The following is a 22,135-nucleotide window of genomic DNA, read 5'->3' as shown; positions in this document are numbered from 1 at the left end:
GAAATTATTGGTAAATTGCTTATAAGAAATATATTTCTAATTAGTAGGGCTGGGTAGACAAAGGAAAAAGCTTTAGAACCCTGTTAACAATCTTGTGGAAATATTTTACTATCAGAAAGGATATAAAGGAATTCTAAGCAGACAAGTGACCAATAGAAAGAAATAATGTAATGTACTAGTTTTAAAATAAACATTAAAAAATTAAGACCTAGTATATATAGTCGGTCCTCGAACAACATGAGTTTGAACTGTAGGGTCCACTTATAGATGGATGTTTTTCAACCAAATGCAAATAGAAAATACAGTATTCCCAGTATGTGGGAAATCTGTGTAAACAGAGGACTGACTTTTCATATACTTGAGTTCCACAAGGCTAAGTATATGCAGATTTTGGGTGTGTGTGTGTGTGTGTGTGTGTGTGTGTGTGTGTTGGCGGGGGTGGTCCTGGAACCAATCATCCACATATATCGAGGGACAACTGCAATATGATTTGTCAATCCTGGTGGAGTAAAATTTTAAAAGCATCTTTGGTATAGAAAGGAAAGGCTATCTACCAACATGGAACACAACGCAGAAGAACATCAAATAAAACCACAGGCCATTCACTTTATTCATATGTAAATGACAGGAGTCCAAGAACCCGGAGAGTGGTATTAAAGAAGGTCAAACCCAGAAATATTAAAAAACATATATCTACACGTTAAAATTTTATAGAACTATACATCCCCCAGAAAAGGTGCATGTAAAATCTGATGAAATCCATCTAAGGTCTGCACCTGAGTTAACAGTACAGTAACAAGGTCATTTTCCTGTATTTGACAGTGTATTGCAGTAATGTAAGATGTTACTGGGGAAACTGGGGGAAAGTACAGAAAGAGCATTTACTGTACTGTTTAGCAATTTCATGTGAGTCAAACTATTTCAAGATTAAAAGTCATTTTTTAAAAAAGCACATAGAGCTGTGTGGCAGAGTGCTGGATTGGGGAGGGGTGGAGAGTTGATGTGACTTAAAAAAAATCCATCCTACACCTTATCACCAAATTAATCTTCCTAAACTAAATGCTCTTGCCTTTACTCCACTCTTCAAACCATTCAATGGCTACCCACTGACTAATACGTTAAATTTTTATTCCTTTGCCTGGAACATAAACTACCATAGGATCCATATCCAACTCCTTCCCTCCCTCACACTCTTTTTGCTGCAGTCATTTTCTTTTTTGTCCAATAAATATTTGAATATGAGCCATGTGCCAGGCACTGGTTCTGGGGGCTAGGGACATGACAGTGCATAAAATCTTCTCGATCAGGGGCATACACTTGTAAAGGAGAAAAAGTAATATATTTCCCTCCTATCACAAGGTTCATAGCTGACACCCTCTATAACAAAAGACAGATTAATAAGAGAAAAGCTTAATAATTTTATGTAACCAAAGTTTTATGCAACACAGGTGCCTTCAGAAATGAAGACCCAAAGAACCAGGGAAAACTGTCTATTTTATGCTTAGGTTTGATGAAGAATGGATAGTCATGTAGAAGTATGAGTGGACAAAAAGCAGGTATGACCTAATGTACTGAGGGGAACTTAGCAAGTCCTATTTGTTCAGATTTTTCTCTGTGTCTCTGTGTACTCATTCCTTTCCTCCATGTATAGGGCAGACACTTGTCACATGAGGGTCTTATGATCTACTTTTAGGTCAGAGAATTCTTTTCATGGCTTCAGGGGAGAAAGGTGGAAGGATGTCAGAGAAAGAGAATGACAAAGACAAAGGGACCTTTCTGCTTCTATGGTTTTCTCAATTTCCTTCAGCTTTAAACATTCAGTATGCCAAAAATGCTGTATTTGGGGGTCACACTTTCCACACACCATCACACCCTAAGAGCAAAAACAAAGGCAATAATAATAAAAGCATATGGATATCCTAAACACTATGAAGTAAAATAAAGCAAAGTACAGGGAATAGGGAGTGGCTGGAGTGGGGCTCAGGGTGTTATACAGAGAGATCAAGACAGACCTCTCTGATAAAGGTGACCTGAAAGAGGCGTGAGCCATGCAGCCATGTGGGAAAGGAGAGCTTCAAGCAGAGGAAACAAACTCTGAGGTGGAATCTCTATTGGCCGGATCAAGGAGACTAATATAGCTAGAGAAGGGGAAGCAAGGAAGAAAGTCATGGGAAATGGGAATTGAGGCACAGGGAGGATATTGTATGATAGCTTGTAGGCCACTAGGGACTTTGACTTTTTCTCTAAATCAGATGAGAAGCTGTAAGTTTTGAACAAAGGAGGGACATGATCTGCTTTGCAAATTCCAGTATTATCTCCTACAGTCTCCCTTCCAGGACTCCTACTCCAAGTTCAAACTAAAACCTGCCCCACATTTTCCCTGCTCTATAACTTCATTCATGTCTTTTGCCTGAAATCCACAATCTTCACCTACACACTCTGTTTGTCCTACCAACCATACTTAACTAACCGTACTTACATATATGCTCCACCAAAAGTATCCTCGTTTCTTGGATTCCTTCTAGCTTCTGGCATCTTTAAAAAAATAATCTGTCTTATATATTTTACACTTTTTTGTACCTGTGTAGCAGCTAGCCAAAAACTGTGCTGGTAGGAAGTTTCTTAAACTATGAATTAAAAGAAAATTGTAACGCTGGTTGAAATATCCTACTTCCAGAAAGCTTAAAGATTTGCAAAGGAAGCCTTAGGGCAGATGATTGAGAGGCCAGGTGATGTCGAGTAGAGCCTGTACTCACAAACGGGCAGCCTAAAAGAGGGGGCCCAAACAGATGGCAGTCTTGGACTTGAACAAGTTACGTTCATGATCCAGAAAAAAGGATCCCAGGCCTCCTTGTTTCCAAAGTTTGTGAGACGCTCTCTAATAGGCTCTGTAGTTTCACCAAGAAAATGGGGTAAAAAGTGGAGGTGGATGGGAGGCAGATCTAGAGTGCACCTCCAGACAGAGCAGTGTGTGGAGGCTCGCACTGTGAATTTTAGCCCAGATACACTGCAAGAACAAACCAGCAGTCCCGAGAAGAGCCACAGACTCTCTGAAGGAAGCAGACTGCTCCTGCAGGACCCAGGAGACACCCCAAATACTGTGAGTACCCCAACTGTGGAAGTGGGAAAGGAAGAGCCTCCTCTCCTGAATACACCCCCAGAATGGAGAAACTGAAGGTCTGTTTGCAGGAGAGGTTTCTGACCTTAACTGGAAGTGAGTCAATTTAGAGAGCAGAGCAAAATACAGGGGTAGTGGAAGCAGCAGAAAGGCCCTGGGAGCTCACTATGTCCCCAAGCAGGCCATTCCTACCTGATACCATAGGGATCCATTGAGGGGGTGGCCAGAGGAAAGACGGGTAAAACTCCACAGGGAGAAGGAAATCTCTAGCTGAACTGTGTAACAATTTGAACGGGAAAACAAGCCTCCTGGACATCCAGGATGCAAACTCCACAGGCAGGGGGAGAAGCAAGCCCTTTTCTTTCACAGCTAGGAGGCAGGTAGCCTAGGGCAAGTTTTCAAGCCTGGCTCGCCCACTGCCTGGAAACAGACTTGGGACTGTTGTGTGGGGCAGTGAGAGTGAGACGGGCCCTTTGGTTTGTGTGGGAGCTGGGTAAGGCCTGTGACTGCCGGCTCTCCCCCACTTCCCTCACAACCTGCATGACTCAGCAGAAGCAACCATAATCCTCCTAGGTACACAAATCCAGTGACATGGGAATCTCACCCCCATCCCCCACAGCAGCCACAGCAACACCCACCCAAGGAGAGTCTGAGCTCAGACACACCTAGTCCTGCTCCCACCTGATGGTCCTTCCCTACCCACCCTGGTAGTGGAAGACAAAGGGCATATAATCTTGGGAGTTCTAGGGCCCTGCTCACAGCAGGTCCCTCTCCATAATACCACAGCTGATGCTCTCTGGAAAGCGCCACCTCCCGGCAGGAGGCCAACGACCACTAAAATAAAGCATTAAACCACCAAAGCTAAGAACCCTCACAAAGTCCACTGCATCCCCCGCCACCTCCACCAGAACAGGCACTGGTATCCACGGGTGAGAGACCCACAGATGGTTCACATCACAGGACTCTGTGCAGACAACCCCCAGTACCAGACCGGAGCCAGGTAGACTTCCTGGGTGGCTAGACCCAGAAGAGAGACAACAATCACTGCAGATTGGCTCACAGGAAGCCACATCCATAGGAAAAGGGGTAGAGTACTACATCAAGAGAATACCCAGAGGGACAAAAGAATCTGAACAACAGCCTTCAACCCTAGACCTTCCCTCTGACAGAGCCTACCCAAATGAGAAGAAAGCAGAAAACCAACTCTGGTAACAGGACACAATAAGGCTCTTTAGTACCCCCAAAAGATCACACTAGTTCACCAGCAATGGATCCGAACCAAGAAGAAATCCCTGATTTACCTGAAAAAGAATTCAGGAAGTTAGTTATTCAGCTAATCAGGGAGGGACCAGAGAAAAGTGAATCCTAATGCAAGGAAATTCGAAAAACGATAGAAGTGAAAGGAGAAATATTCAAGGAAATAGAGAGCTTAAAGAAAAAACAATGAAAAATTCAGGAAACATTGGAAACACTTATAGAAATGCAAAATGCTCTGGAAAGTCTCAGCAATAGCATTAACAAGTAGAAGAAAGAAATTCAGAGCTGGAAGACAAAGTCTTCCAACAAAGGCAAAGAAAAAAGAATAAGAAAATATGAACAAAGCCTCCAAGAAGTCTGGGATCACGTTAAATGACCAAACCTAAGAATAATTGGTGTTCCTGAGGAAGAAGAGTATTTGAAAAGTTTGGAAAACATAATTGGGGGAATAATCAAGGAAAACTTCCCCAGCCTTGCTAGAGACCTAGACATCCAAATACAAGAAGCACAGAAAACATCTGGGAAATTCATCGCAAAAAGATCATTGCCTAGGCACGCTGTCATCAGGTTAAGATGAAGGAAAGATTTTAAGAGCTGTGAGAGAGAAGCACCTGGTAACCTAAAAAGGAAAACCTATCAGATTAACAGCAGATTTCTCAGCAGAAACCCTACAAGCTAGAAGGTATTGGGGTCCTATCTTCAGCCTCCTTGAACAAAACAATTATCAGTCAAGAATTTTGTATCCATTGAAACTAAGTATCATATATGAACAAAAGATACAGTATTTTTCAGACAAAGAAATGCTAAGAGAATTTGCCACTACCAAGCAACCACTACAAGAACTGCTAAAAGGAGCTCTAAATCTTGAAACAAATCCTGGAAACACATCAAAACAGAACACCTTTAAAGCATAAATGACACAGGACCTATAAAACAAAAATACAACTTATAAAGCAAACCAATAAACAAAAAACCAAAAGTACACAGGCAACAAATAGCACTGTGGATGCAAGGGTACCTCACATTTCAGTACTAACATTGAATGTAAACGGCCTAAATGCTCCACTTAAAACATACAGAACTACAGAATGGGTAAGAACTCACCTACCAACTACCTGATGCCTTCAGGAGACTCACTTAACACATAAGGACTCACATAAACTTCAAGTAAAGGGATGGAAAAAGGCATTTCATGCAAATGGACACCAAAAGTGAGTAGGGGCAGCTATTCTTATATCAGACAAAATAAACTTTAAAGCAACAGCAGTTAAAAGAGACAAAGAAGGACATTATATAATGGTAAAAGACCTGTCCAACAGGAAAATATCACAGTCCTAAACATGTATGCACCTAACACTGGAGCTCTCAAATTTATAAAACAATTACTAATTGACCTAAGAAATGAGATAGATAGCAACACAATAACAGAGGGGGACTTCAATACTCCACTGACAGCACTAGACAGGTAATCAAGACAGAAAGTGAACAAAGAAAAAATGGATTTAAACTATACCTTGGAACAAATGGACTTAACATACAGAACATTTCATCCAACAACCGCAGAATACACATTCTATTCAACAGCACATGGAACCTTCTCCAAGATAAACCACATGATAGTCAATAAAATGAACCTCAATAAATTGAAGAAAATTGAAATATCAAACACTGTCTCAGAACACAGTAGAACAAAACCAAAATCAACTCCAAAAGGAACCTTCAAAACCTTGCAAATACATGGAAATTTAATAACCTGCTCCTGAATAAGCATTGGGTCAAAAACAAAGTCAAGATGGAAATTAAAAAAATTCTTCGAACTGAACGACAATGACACAACCTACAAAAACCTCTGGGATACAGCAAAGGTGGTGCTAAGAGGAAAGTTCATAGCCCTAAACACCTACATCAAAAAGACTGAAAGAGCAGAAACTGACATTCTAAGTTCACCTCAAGGAATTACAGAAACAAGAACAAACCAAACCCAAACCCAGCAGAAGAAAGGAAATAACCAAGATCAGAGCAGAACTAAATGAAATTGAAACAAACAAAAATACAAAAGATAAATGCAACAAAAAGCTGGTGCTTTGAAAAGATCAATAAAAGTGATAGACCATTAGCAAGATTAACCAAGAAAAGAAGACAGAAAATCCAAATAACCTCACTAATAAACGAAAAAGGAGACATTACAACTGACACCACTGAAATACAAAAGATCATTCAAGGCTACTGTGAACACCTTTACACACATAAACTAGAAAATCTAGAAGAGAGGGAAAAATTCCTGGAAAAATACAACCCTTCTAGGTTAAGTCAGGAAGAATTAGATACCCTGAACAGACCAATAACAAGCAGTGAGATTGAAATGGTAATTTAAAAATTACCAACAAAAAAATGTCCAGGATCAGACGGATTCACAGCAGAATTCTAACGGACATTCAAAGAAGAATTGGTACCAATCCTTTTGATACTACTCCACAAGATAGAGAAAGGAACAACCTTCCCTACTTCATTCTGTGAAGCCAGCATCACCCTAATACCAAAACCAGGAGAGGACATAACCAAAAAAGAAAACTACAGACCAATATCCTTGATGAACATTGATGCTAAACTCCTTAACAAAATACTAACTAACTGAATCCAACAACATATCAAAAAGGTAATCCACCATGATCAAGTGGGTTTCATACCAGGAATGCAGGGATGGTTTAACATACGCAAGCCAATAAACGTGATACACCACAGAAACAGAATTAAAAGTAAAAATCACATGATCATCTCAATAGATATAGAAAAAGCATTTGACAAAATCCAGCACCCCTTTATGATTAAAACTCTCAGCAAAATTGGCACACAAGGGACATACCTCAATGCAATAAATGCCATCTATGACAGTCCCACAGCCAACATAATACTGAATGGGGAAAAGTTGAAAGTATTCCCTCTGAAAACTGGAACAAGACAAGGATGCCCACTCTCACCACTCCTCTTCAACACAGTACTGGAAGTCCTAGCCAGAGCAGTCAGGCAAGAGAAAGAAATAAAGAGCAACCAAATTGGTAAAGAGGAAGTCAAACTGTCACTGTTTGCTGACAACATGATCGTTTACCTTGAAAACCCTAAGTACTCCTCCAGAAAGCTCCTAGAACTGATAAAAGAATTCAGCAAAGTTTTTGTATACAAGATTAATGTACACAAATCAGTAGTTCTATACAACAGCATCCAAGCAGAGAATCAAATCAAGAACTCAACCCCTTTTATAATAGCTGCAAAAAAAAATGCTTAGGAATATACCTAACCAAGGAGTAGAAAGGTCTCTACAAGGAAAATTATAAAACACTGCTGAAAGAAATCATAGATGACACAAACAAATGGAAACACATCCCATGCTCATGGATGGGTAGAATCAATGTTGTGAAAATTACCACACTGCCAAAAGCAATCTACAAATTCAATCCAATCCCCATCAAAATACCACCATCATTCTTCATGGAATTAGAAAAACAATTCTAAAATTCATATGGAACCAAAAAAGAGCCCACATAGCCAAAGCAAGATTAAGCAAAAAGAACAAATCTGGAGGCATCACACTACCTGATTTCAAACTATAATATAAGGCCATAGTCACCAAAAGAGCATGGTACTGGTATAAAAATAGGCACACAGGCCAATGGAACAGAATAAAGAATCCAGAAATAAACCCAAATACTTACAGCCAACTGATCTTCGACAAAGCATACAAAAACATACAGTGGGAAAAGGACACCCTATTCAACAAATGATGCTAGGATAATTGGCTAGCCACATGTAGAAGAATGAAACTGGATCCTCATCTCTCACCTTATACAAAAATCAACTCAAGATGGATTAAGGACTTAAACCTAAAACTTGAAACTATAAAAATTCTAGAAGATAACATTGGAAAAACCCCTCTGGACATTGGCTTAGGCAAGGATTTCATGACCAAGAACCCGAAGTCAAATGCAATAAAAACAAAAATAAGACCGGGCATGGTGGCTCACACTTGTAATCCCAGCACTTTGGGAGGCCGAGGCGAGCGGATCATGAGGTCAGGAGATCGAGACCATCCTGGCTAACATGGTGAAATCCCATCTCTACTAAAAATACAAAAAAATTAGCCAGGTGTGGTGGCGGGAGCCTGTAGTCCCAGCTACTCAGGAGGCTGAGGCAGGAGAATGGTGTGAACCTGGGAGGTGGAGCTTGCAGTGAGCCAAGATCCAGCCTGGGCTACAGAGTGAGACTCCGTCTCAAAAAAAAAAAAAAAAAAAAAAGATAAATAGAAGATAAATAGCTGGGACTTAATTAAACTAAAGAACTTTTGCAAAGAACAAAAGGAACAGTCAGCAGAGTAAACAGACAACCCAGTGGGAGAAAATCTTCACAATCTGTACATCTGACAAAGGATTAATATCTAGAATCTACAGTGACCTCAAACAAATCAATAAGAAAAAAACGAACAATCCCATAAAAAAAAGTGGGCTGAGGACAGGAATGGACAATTCTCAAAAGAAGATACAGAAATGGCCAACATATGAAAAAATGCTCAACATCACTAATGATCAGGGAAATGCAAATCAAAACCAAGTGCAATACCACTTTACTCCTTCAAGAATGGCCATAATCAAAACATAAAAAAACAGTAGATGTTGGCATGGATGCAGTGATCAGAGAACACTTCTATGCTGCTGTTGGGAATGTAAACTAGTACAGCCACTATGGAAAACAGTGTGCAGATTCCTTAAAGAACTAAAAGTAGAACTACCATTTGATCCGGCAATCCCACTACTGGGTATCTACCCCGAGGAAAAGAAGTCATTATATTAAGAAGATACTTGCATAGCACAATTCACAATTGCAAAATCGTGGAACAAACCCAAATGCCCATCAATCAACGAGTGGATAAAGAAACTGTGATATATATATATACACACACATATACATATACACACACACACACATATATATACACACACACACACACACACACACACATATATATGATGGAATACTACACAGCCATAAAAAGGAATGAATTAACAGTATTTGCAGTGACCTGGATGAGATTGGAGACTATTATTCTAAGTGAAGCAACTCAGGAATGGAAAACCAAAAATCTTATGTTCTCACTGATATGTGGAAGCTAAGTTATAAAGATGCAAAGGCCTAAGAATGATACAAAGGACTGTGAGGACTTGGGGGAAGGAGTGGAAGGGGGCAAGGGATAAAAGACTACAAATATGGTGCAGTGTATACTGCTTGGGTGATGGGTGCACCAAAATCTCCCAAATCATCACTAAAGAACTTACTTATATAATCAAATACTACCTTTACCCTAATAAGTTATGGGAAAATAATAAAAAGGGGAGTAAGACCATGGACTTATGTACACCCTTTCCCTAGCTGCCAATCCTAGATTACTCTTAAAAGCCAGTCAAGGCCAGAAGATCACTTGCTGTCTTCTCAACTAACTGTCCACGTAATGATAGAAGGCTAACACTCATTTAAGGGTGGAAAATGTCTTGCACAGCATAATTAAAGATACCATAAAAGTTTAAAGATTAAAAAAATACTCTAGTATAATCCCAGTGCTTTGTAATGCCAAGGCGGGAGGATTACTTGAGCCCAAGGGTTTGAGACCCACCTGGGCAACTTAGCAAGACCTCGTTTCTACAAAAAAAATAAAAAATTAGCCAGGCACAGTGGCACGTACCTATAATCCTAGCTACTCAGGAGGCTGAGGTGGGAGGTTCACTTGAGCACAGGTGTTTGAGGCTACAGTGAGCTAGTGTCATGCCACTGCATTCCAGGCTGGGTCACAAAGCAAGACTGTCTATAACTAAACAAAGCAAAATACTTGAATGTGCGTAAGTTTCCATAAAGAGTAACCTCACCAATAATAATAGTAGTAAGCAAGACAATAGGATACTGTGTGACTTTTCATGCATTGTCTTATTTAATATTTTCAATACCCCAAAGTTAGGTATTATAATCTGCATTCTAAAGATAAGGAAAGTGAGGGTCAGAGAGATGGTATAAATTGCACCTGGTCCCACTAATAAGTGATAGAGTTGCAGTTTGAATCCAGGTCTGTCTGACTCTAAAAACCAAGATCTCTGCAAGACATGCTACATGTTGTCAAGCACAGGTAACTAATAAGTTTACATGACTATATCAGCTCTTCCTTTATACAATCAGAGAGAGGAAATTGGGAACCACAGGGCACTGGGAACCTTAAGTGAGGCTGAGGGAGCCCCACAGAAGAAAGAAGAGTGAGAAAAAGGTGAAGGGACTGAAGAGAGGGCAAATGACAGTAGAGCCTGTTAACTTTGGGGTGGAAAAGAAAGAAGCTTGTGCTTTTTGTCCAGTAGCTAATAATATAGGTAACTTTGCTCTGAATGATTGAAAAAGTTTGGAAGGGGAAGTTCTTAATAAGCTGACTTCTCATAAAGATGCTTCATTCTTTTATTGATTGATTTGTACTAAAAATAAAGATAATGCTTTGTAAATGTAAATGAAAAAAAATCCTAAAATGAACCAAATAAAAACTAAATTATCTCCTCAAAACAAAAATTATACAAATACAAAACATTATTGCTAGTTTTGCATCTGTTTATATAGAAGATAAAAAGGAAAACTAAGTTTCTCCTATGCTGTTGCATGAAATCTTTTTTTCTTTTTTTTTTTTTTCCTTTTGAAACAGTCTCGCTCTGCCGCCCAGGCTGGAGTGCAGTGGTGCAATCTCGATTCACTGCAACCTACGCCTCCCAGGTTCAAGTGATTCTCCTGCCTCAGCCTCCCGAGTAGCTGTGATTACGGGTACCCACCACCACACCCAACTAATTTTTGTATTTTTAATAGAGACAGGGTTTTGCCATGTTGGCCCAGCTGGTCTCGAACGCCTGACCTCAAGTGATCCACCTGCTTCAACCTCCCAAAGTGCTGGGATTATAGGCGCGAGCCACCACACTTGGCTGGAATTTTTTGAAAGTAGTAGTATGTCAAGAACAGACAGGGTCAAGTTGATATGACCCTTATAATGATATGACATTAGCATTAACACTCAAAATGCTTTTTTTTTTTTTTGAGACGGAGTCTCACCCTGTCACCCAGGCTGGAGTGCAATGGCACGATCTCAGCTCATTGCAACCTCCACCTCCCGGGTTCAAACGATTCTCATGCCTCAGCCTCCCGAGTAGCTGGGATTACAGGCCCCCGCCACCATGTCCAGCTAATTTTTGTATTTTTAGTAGAGACGGGTTTTCACCATGTTTGCCAGGCTGGTCTCGAACTCCTGACCTCGTGATTTGCCCACCTTGGCCTCCCAAAGTGCTGGGATTACAGATGTGGGCCACCGTGCCTGGCCCAAAATACTTTTATGTTTAAAGTATTTTAAATACTTGGGTTCAGAATATAATTCCAAGTTGGACCTGACCCTGTATAGTAGCCACAGACAACACTGTACAGTTAAAAAGGCAAATAACAGGGCCTGACCCCTTGTTTTGACAATAGAGAATGCTGGGATCTTGAGCAAGATCATCTCTTAGAACTGCAGTTTTCTTATCTCTAAAATAAGGATTTATTCACTTGTGTTACAAGATTGCTGCACAAATTAAAAATAATGTAACTAAATGCAGGGGACAGGAGCACTGAGTAAATAGCGGCTATTATTGTTGTTTGTAACGAGAAAGCCCTGGATTATTTGGCAAGAATAGCAGAATGAAACAACAAAAAGAATGAAAAACACGGACACTAAATAAAATCCATATTTGGTTATTTAGAACTTATGGCTGATATTTATATAGTGCAAACTGTTTTAAACATAGTAAGGATGTAGCTTGGAAGTTAATATTAAACTCATTTAATTGATTTATGAAATTTAACTCTGTAGTTGGCATATGGTAGTAGCTCAATAAAACACTATTGTTGGAATACACTTCAAATAAAATATACATTTCATATTTAATTTCATAATTTTAAATTTATTTTTATTCATACTTAACAATGTGAGTTTTAAAGATAACCAATATTATTAGAATGAAACATTTCTGTTTCTATGTCTATGAAATAATGAAAATAATGTCTATGAAAATAATAAATTTGTTAATGCTATGATAAATAAATTTGTAACTGCTATGATAAAGGTATCATGTACTATAATAAACAAGAAACAAGAATAAACATATAGAGATAATAAATCTGCACAGGGAAATGTTTATAAATAATTTGATTCACACAGCACAGACCCTTAGTGCAAAAGTTTAAATTGATCAAGAAGAGTGAAACATCAAATTATATTATATTATGTTAATATTAATACATAATTATATATAATATATATTAAATTATATTAATATTTTTAATTGAAAGAAAAAGTAGATTGGAATTTCAATTAGAATTTTGAAGTAAGACATTTTGTATTTAAAAAGTAGGGAGAAATGGACAATCATCAATAAAAATGGGCTCAGATAAAATATGGCAATCAGTAGAAGAAAATTCATTCAGTTCTTCAAGGAAAATGCTAATGTGATAGACCAAGATGATAAAGTGCAAATACCTGCATTTTAATAGCTTTAAAGTTATTAGAGTATCCTCTATTGACTAAAGAACTATATAAAGACAAAAATATGTTATTATATTTTCTAGCTATAAGACTTTCTGTTAGCAGATCCTTGCAAATAAGAAGGTGAAAACACCAAATAGAATTATGTAGTTATTGAAAATACCTAGAAAAAAACAGACTTTTAAAAATCCAAACTTGTCCATACTAAGACATCTCTCATCCTGTATTCATGCAGCTGGTTTTTCTCCCAAAATCAGCTTAGGTTGAATTACTAGTCATGAGATGACCAAGTCCAAGGTATGATGCTAAGAAAAAAGAATGAAATATATGGTGTGTAATGAAGGGAGAAATGCTAAATGACAATGCTCTGAAGAAAAGCACAAAAGAGACAGAAGAATCCAAAAAGATAGGATAGTGGTTGGTGACATTAGTGTAATCTATCAAGATTAATTTGAAGTCTACTCCCATCTTCCATGAGGCGTGTTTATTGTTATCAACAAACTTCATGATCAAGAACTCCTTCACTTACTGGGTTCTTGGTCTTTATCCTGTCTTCAGGTACTTCCTAGACTTGGTGAATTCTGAACTCTAATAACTAAAGAGTCTTAAAATACATGTTGGGGATTTCAGGAACTGGTCATTAGAATTCAAAAGGGAATGCCTGTGATAACAAACAGGGTAAAAAGTTCTAACAAACGCATGGTGAAAAGGCAAACAATGAGAAGGGGAAAAACAGTATAGATAATTAAAGGAAGAAGAAAAAACTTTTATGAGGTGAAAAGTCTGATGAAAGTCTAAAAATCTAAAGGAAAATATCTCTGTTTTAATTCTAAGGCAATAGGGTAGGACAAAGAAGAAAAGCACAGAAACACAGGCAGTGTGTTAGCTAAACCACAGGCTATGCAGTATTAAAAATGGCCAGGGAGGGAAGACTGTTACACAAGAAACAGATGGCCAACGTCCAGTGTTTTGTTTTTCTTGTTTTTTTTTTTTTGCTTTTAAAGAAAACTGTGTGGTAAAGAAAGAAACGGTGAGAACTGAAAAATTCAACCTAAGAAAGAGTAGAAAAGATAAAGAGTCCCTAAAAGTCCTGGGATTTCCCAATTTCAAAGATGAACAAGGTAGTAGTTTATCCTTTAGTGTATCTTTTGTTTTTGTTTTTGTTTTTTGAAATGGAGTCTCACTGTGTCACCCAGGCTGGGGTGCAGTGGCGTGATCTTGGCTCACTGCAACCTCCACCTCCCAGGTTCAAGCAATTCTCTGCCTCAGCCTCCCGAGTAGCTGGGATTACAGGCACCCACCACTATGCCCGGCTAATTTTTGTATTTTTAGTAAAGACAGGGTTCCATCATCTTGGCCAGGCTGGTCTTGAACTCCTGACCTCGTGATCCACCCGCCTTGGCCTCCCAAAGTGCTGGGATTACAGGTGTGAGCCACTGTGCCCGGCCCCTTAAGTGTATCTTAAAGTGAGTGTTTTAGCCAACTATAAATCAGTCACACATTGTCTTATTTAAGGTTGAAACCTGCTGAAAAATGCATCACTGAAATGATTCATTTTCATTTTTAAAAAGCTACATTTGAAAAATGTACATAGAATTGATCCAAATGCCATCAAAGGTGGAAGAAAAATAATCAGTCAACATGATTGATGCCAATCTCTGGAAGATATTTAAAATCAGGAAAACACAAAAAGCAGAAAAACGATAGTCAGAGATAGGCTTAAGATCCTCATGTTTCATGTTTCAGGTATGGAATATATCTATTATAATCCTTTTAAGGTCACCTGATACATAAATCAAGAAAAAAAATTACTTAAAGAGTCGCCTTTTCTGGAACTGAAAACTTTCACCAGTAAGTGCCAGTAAGTAACCAAGATGTTTCATTTTCCTGTAGGTAAACATTTAATGTTTCAATTATTTTTTGCTATTACATATTTTTTGCTATTACAATCATTTAAAATATATGCAGCAACCAAAAGTTCTTAGCTTATCAGCAGAATTTTTTCTGAAATCTCTATTTCCCTCCTTACTTTGTGGAAATTTTTAGAAACAGGAGATAAAAGGTATACTTTATTTTTACTTTTTTAAAAGGTACACTTTATTTTTACTTTTTTACCATGATGCATTCAAAACACATAAAATCAGAATAACATGATAAATGTGAAAACCAGTTTCATGAAATACCATCTTTTGCTTCATTTCTTTTAATGAAATAAATATTGGCCAGGTGTGGTAGCTCACGCCTGTAATCCCAACACTTTGGGAGGCCAAGGTGGGCGGATCACCTGAGGTCAGGAGTTCGAGACCAGCCTGACCAACATAGAGATACCTCGTCTTTACTAAAAAAAAAAAAAAAAAAAAAAAAAACAGAAAAATCAGCCAGCTATGGTGGCACATGCCTGTAATCCCAGCTATTCGGGAGGCTGAGGCAGCAAAATCGCTTGAACCCAGGAGGCGGAGGTTGTGGTGAGCCAACATGGCACCATTGCACTCCAGCCTGGGCAACAAAAGCGAAACTCCATCTCGAAAAAAAAAAAAAAAGAAAGAAAGAAATATCATAGATAAAGTTAAGGCCTGCCAAATCCTATTCCCTTGCCTCTCTCCCCAGATGCAACACTATTATGAATTTGGTATTTAATCCTATGGATACTACTACTTCATAATCAATCAAGAACAATGTGTTATACCATTATCCTGAATGTTTTAAACTTTTATGTAAATGTTATTGTATTTTGTCATACTGTAATTTCTTTTTGCTCAACTTATTCTTTTCAGATTTCACATGATCACATAGCTCTAGTTCAGTCATTTAAACTGCTGTAGAGCATTCCACCCTCTGAATTCACCACAAGATGTTTTCATTTTCCTGTTGGTAGGCATTTAAGTTGTTTCTAATGTATTTTCACTATTACAATGATGCTATGAACACTACTGTACATGCCTCTTTGTGCACATGGGCCAGTTTTTCTTAGTGTAGGATACTCACCTTCAATTATATTACCTATTGCTAAACTGCTCTCCATTAAAGTTTACTGATTTACTCTACAATAATAGTGAATGAGAGTTCCCTATTGCTCTACATCTTTACTTATTCAAATTATCAATTAAAAACAAAATAGTAGCAATTGTTTTCAAATGGATACCTCTCTTATTTGTAATAGTTTTCAATGAAATCTGTCATTTGTATACAGGATAAATATATAAATGTCTTACAAGAATAAAAAGAAAAGTTTAGAAAAACATACATATTTACTAGTAAGTATAAGCATTTTCTTATGCATACTTTTGGGCATGTGAAAGTTACAAATTATGTTTATATTAATAAAAATCCTTCAATCCACAGAACTACTTGTTATAACAGTCAACACAATATATTAAAAACTTTATTTCATTAAAAAAACAGGCAAATAGATCAATGGAACAGAATAGAAAGCCCAGAAATAGACCCACACAAATATAATCAACTGATATTTGACAAAGTAGCAAAGGCAATTCAATGGAGAAAGGATAGTCTTCTCAAGAAATAGTGGTGGAACAGCTGGACATCCACATGCAAAAATGTGAATCTAAACACACGCCTTAAGCTTTCACAAAAAGTTGGTTCCAACTAAAGGTATTCATCATGACCATAAACACGGCATCCCTAATTCTGGAGAGTTGTCACGAGGAGTACCACAGATTTTTAATGTCTCTAAGTCCCCACATAAAACAGACAGTTAAACTAAAGGGCAAAACCCAAAACCTACGGACAACTAGATGAAGATTAAAAGAAAGAGAACATTATATGTAGTGGTAGTAATAGCATGATTATCTTGAAACCATTAAGTGTGTACTGTGGGTTAAAGTAAATGAGAAATTATGGGATATTCCTATTCATCCCGTGTCCCTACAAACTAGGATTTTTGATACAGAAAGAAGGCGATATAAATGTAATACAGAAGAGGTTAAATTAAAAACTCTGTAGTCCTGAATTTGAGTTGTAATTGTTGGCACGGGCTCATTACGAATATGTATATGTATAAAACCTCCAACTCTTTCTACAGAAGAAACCTAGAAACAACGATCAACCCAAAAACAACAGCCTAATATCCCTAACACCCTGACTCAGGTGTAAAATACCATTTTCCATTAAAAAGGAAACCACAGTGTCTTGGAGAAATGACTAATCCCAGGTGTGGGGCAGAAAATATACAAGATAAACAAGGAATATACTATCACACCAGATAGCAGAGAAGCTCCCCAAGACTGCTGAGGCCATACAAAAAGAATAGCCAACCTGAAGAGCCTCCCACTGGCCTAAGATGGGACAATCTGAGCTTCCGAAGGATAACAATTATAATTTAGGACCCCATCAAATCAAGTGTATTAAAATTCATGAATTAATAATGCTATGTTAAAAACAAAAGCTAACAGGGCACCTTCAGAAAGTACTAGAGAATCAATTCATTATCTCAAAAACTGGTAAATAGAAAATAACCAGACATTTGTCCTGTTTACCCTATATAAATACAACCACTGGGAAACATATAGGAGTTGAGTGGAAGTGTCTCTTTATAAATGTATCCCAAGTAATCAATGAAAAATAAATAATATAATTATAATATTACCATTTTGCAACCCTAATGAATTAATGGATCTAGGCATTGAACATTGAATAGCTGCTAACATCAAAAAAGAGAAAGAACTGAGAGAAAATATGAAATTATGTGCCTCCCGACGAAAGACACACTATCTCATATAGTCTTGCCAAAACTGACTACTAACTTGAGGAATTTTCAAATAACAGAGAAACATATTGAACCAAACATGAATATGCAAGCAATAAAATCCAGACTGTGGGACACTACAGTTTCAACAGACAAATTTTACAGAAAAAGAAAGGATGGATGGGGGGCTTGTACATTAAAAGAGATTTAAGATATACATTAATATTAAACTATGGTTTCTGGGGATGCACACTCGGTGATAAAAGCTATATGGGTATACAAGAAAGTGATAAAAAGTCATGATAGTAGTTACTTTGAGGGACAGGGAAGACCTTAAGATCATGACAGAGCACATGGAGGTACTTCTGGGTGCCTGCACAGTTCTATTTCCTCACTTGGGTGGTGGTTTCAGGAGTGTTTCCTTTGTAATAGCTCATTAAACTATGCATTTATTTTGTGTGGTTTTATGTGTGCTTTATTTTATAATAAAGAGGTTTCTTTAAAAATTGCCATCCCTAAAGCAGAACATCTTTGTCACTGGTTGAAAGCTAACACAATATATGCATTTTTGGGGAAGATAGGTTTTCTTAAGTATTTTGCCTTTACAGTTGGATGCATTTATAATGCCTTCTGAATGCCTATTGTGTCAAATTACATTAATAGTTGGTTACATTATTACTTTCCCATAAGTTACTGCTCCTGAAAAATCCCTGGAAAACTAGTTTTTTCTTCTTATGGGAAAATTGTTTTCATAATGTTATGTTTCCCTGACAACATATTTTAAGGTTTAATAGCTCTGCTTATATATTTTTGGTTAATTTGGTAAACAAATTCAAGGACCTGTTCTGAGTAAGAGATCATGAAATTACCACCATACTCAGAAAGCATTATCAAGTCTACACATCTGAAAAGTTAAAGTACCTGCTTAGATACTAAAGGGCAGAATAAGTTGTCATCACGTGATTGATACTGGTTCACATTACTGATAAAAGTTGGTTCAAGCTAAAGGTGTTTGTTGACGAATTATGTGACAAAGCAAATGAATAAAATACTAGTTCTAGGATGATGGTAATAACTTTCCAAAAAGAAATATTAAAAGTATGTGGAGATTAATGAGGGATAAGATGGCCAACTAGACACAGCCAGGACGTACCTCTACCACTGAGAGAGACCAAAATATTGAGTAAGCCAAGGTACTCGGAACAGATCTTCGGAGAAAAAGCACTGACATTCAACAGAGAGGGATACAGACACGAAGCTGAAGATGGAAGAAACCAGGAACCCTGCATAGGATTGCTGAGCACCAGGACTAGATCCTGGCCCTAAACAGCTCCTAAGGAACGGGTGAGTGAAGTGATGGCCGGGGAACGCTCTCTCGCCGCTTACCTCTGGGCTCCTAGCTACAAGAGATCCCACAACCCCCATACACGTTTGAATTGGCAGGGGTATCTCCCCAGAGAGTAAGCAGGGACAAAGCTTCAGACAGCATGGTGCCCAGGGAGGCGCGCGGTGTGTGTGTGGCGGCGGGAGGGGGGAGGAGGTGTGCGTCAGCCCTTGTAAGTGGGGCAGCTGCAGCAAAATGTAGTCATAGGTTCTCCATTTTTCTCCAGGTAGTTCTATCCCCCAACTGATCACTGAGCCAGGAGAGAAGAGGACTGTCTTTCTCATAGGACTGAGGCATGACTGTTCTTCACACCCTCGTTGTCCACCAGCCCCTTCCAAGGCCCCGCTTGGCCACTCCTGCAAGTATGTACACAGCACAGCCTCCACTGCCCAACCTGAGTGCTTTGCTGGTGGCCTTGGAGCACTTTGACTGCCCCAATATGGCCGGTACCCAAACCAGGGGCCAGAGAGCAAAGCTGCAGGCCAAGTCCCAATCCCCCAGGGTTACAGCACACAGTTCAGGGGAGCCAAGCTGAGATCTGTGGCCAGCATGTAAGCGGGGGAAGAGCTCCCACTTTCAGAACACTCAGAAGAGTGAAACATGGGTATTCGTGGGCTGGTGTGGGCCTGGGGCATGCCTCCCTCCACAGGGTTATCTGGGAAGGGTATAGCCTGTCTGCCAGCCACAGCCCCTATCTAAGAAAGCCTGAGGCCTAGAATACCTAACAAAGGTATTGGGCGCGGTGCGAGTGATCGGAGGAGGATCCCCAAGGCCCAGGAATGGATCTGGCGAGGGGCTTATCCTTCCCCCTACACCACAGAGAGATGCTGCGTATGTGCTGAAATACAAGAGCCACGTGGCTAAGAACTTATCTGCCAGTCATTACTCTTATGCGCCATCTACTGGATTGCAGCCTAAATTACAACACCAAAAATACTCTTCCAGTATACATAGCTTGTGAAACCGAGAGCAAGAATCTAGCCACAAATGAAGATCCTTCTGAAAGCATCCAGAAACAAAGCCTATTGACTAGACTCAACTTGCACCACAGTTAAAAACTCAAGGGAAATAAATTATATAAAAACAAAAAGCCCCATTCAACGACAGCAAATCCAAAAAGACAATACCAGCCCACTCAGATGAGAAAGGATCTGCACAAGAACTTTGGTGATTCAAAAGTCAGAGTGTCTCCCTACCTCCAAACAAGTGCACTAGCTCCCTAGCAACCGTTCTTTATCAGATTGAAGCAACAGAAATGGCAGACATAGAATTCAGAATCTGGGTGGCAATGAAGCTCATCAAGATTCAGCAGAAAGTTGAAACCCAATAGAACCCAGTGAATCCAGTAAAATGATTCAAGAGTACAAAGATGAAATAGCCATTTTAAGAAACAACCAAACTCAACTTCTGAAACTGAAAAATTCACTACAAGAATTTCAAAATACAGTTGGAAGCATTAACAACATAATAGACTAAACTAGGAAAAGAATCTCAGAGCTCAAAGACCAGTTCTTCAAATCAACTCAGTAAGACAAAAAATTTTTTAAAGAATTTTTAAAAATGAGTAAAACCTCTGCAAAATATGGGATTATGTAAAGAAATCAAACCTATGAGTCACTGGCATTTCTGAGAGGGAAGAAGAGAGAGTAAGCAACTTGGAAAACATATTTGAGAATACAGTCCAAGAAAACATTCCCAATCTCCCTAGAGAGACTGATATGCAAATTCAAGAAATACAGAGAACCCATGCAAGATACTATAAAAGACAACCATCCCCAAGGCCCATACTCTTCAGATTGCCCAAAGTCAACATCAAAGAAAAAATCTTAAAGGGAGCTAGACAGAAGGCTCAGGTCACTTACAAAGGGAACTACGTCAGGCTAGCAGCAGACCTCTCAGCAGAAACTTAAAAGGCAAAAGAGGAGGCCGGGCATGGTGGCTCACGCCTGTAATCCCAGCATTCTTGGGAGGCTGAGGCGGGTGGATCATGAGGTCAGGAGTTCGAGACCAGTCTGGCCAATATGGTGAAACCCCATTTCTACTAAAAAATACAAAAATTAGCTGGGCATCGTGGCGCACACCTGTAGTCCCAGCTACTCAGTAATCTGAGGCAGGGGAATCGCTTGAACCCAGTTCAAGCAGAGGTTGCAGTGAGCCGAGATCACATCACTGCACTCCAGCCTAGGTGACAGAGTGAGACTCTGTCTCAAAAAAACAAAACAAATGGCAGAAGAGGTTAGGGGCCTATTTTCAGCATCTTTAAAGAAAAGAAATTCCAACCAAGAATTTCATATCTCACCAAACTAAGCTTCATAAGTGAAGAAGAAATAAAATCCTTTTCAAACAAGTAATGCTAAGGGAATTCATTACCAGTACACCAGACTTACAAGAGGTCCTTAAGGGAGTGCTAAACATGGAAACAAAAGAACAATACCTGCTAACACAAAAACACAAGTAAGCACATAGCCCACAAATACTATAAAGCAACTACACATCAAAAGCAACTAAACATCATCTACAAAACAACCAGCTAGTAACACAATGACAGCATCAAAATCTCACATATCAGTATTAACTTTGAATGTAAATGGTCCCGACATCCCACTTAAAAGGCATGGAGTTGCAAGTTGAATAAAAAGACAAGGTCCAAGTGTCTATTGTCTTTAAGAGAGCCAATTCACATTTAACAACACCCACAAGCTCAAACTAAGGAGAAAGATCTATGAAAGGAGAAAGAAACTATGGAGAAAGATCTATCATGCAAACAGAAATCAAAAAAGAGCAGGGGCCACTATTCTTATATCAGATAAAACAGACTTTAACAATAGTCGAGAAGGACAAAGAAGGGTATTACATAATAATAAAAAAAAGGTTCAATTCAACAAGAAGATCTAACTATCCTAAATATATATGCACCCAACACTGGAGCACCCACATTCATAAAACAAATTTTTCTTGACCTATGTGAAAGACTTAGCCACACAATAATAGAGAGAGACTTCAACAACCCACTGATAGCATGTGACAGATCATCAAGGCAGAAAACTAAAAATGAAGTTCTGGACTAAATTGCAACACTTGACCAATTGGACC

General features: G+C 38.7%; 1 protein-coding gene across 7 annotated transcripts in view; it reads right to left on the bottom strand.

Annotated features, from left to right (window-relative positions):
- WDPCP (WD repeat containing planar cell polarity effector) overlaps window positions 1-22,135 on the bottom strand; it is a 464,584-nt gene that overhangs the window by 284,953 nt on the left and 157,496 nt on the right. The window lies entirely within an intron of this gene.

Source organism: Pongo pygmaeus, chromosome 12, assembly GCF_028885625.2.
Source record: "Pongo pygmaeus isolate AG05252 chromosome 12, NHGRI_mPonPyg2-v2.0_pri, whole genome shotgun sequence".
NCBI classification, from domain to species: Eukaryota; Metazoa; Chordata; class Mammalia; order Primates; family Hominidae; genus Pongo; species Pongo pygmaeus.
The sequence above is the reverse complement of the archived record's forward strand: the minus strand, read 5'-3'. Positions and strand labels throughout refer to the sequence as shown.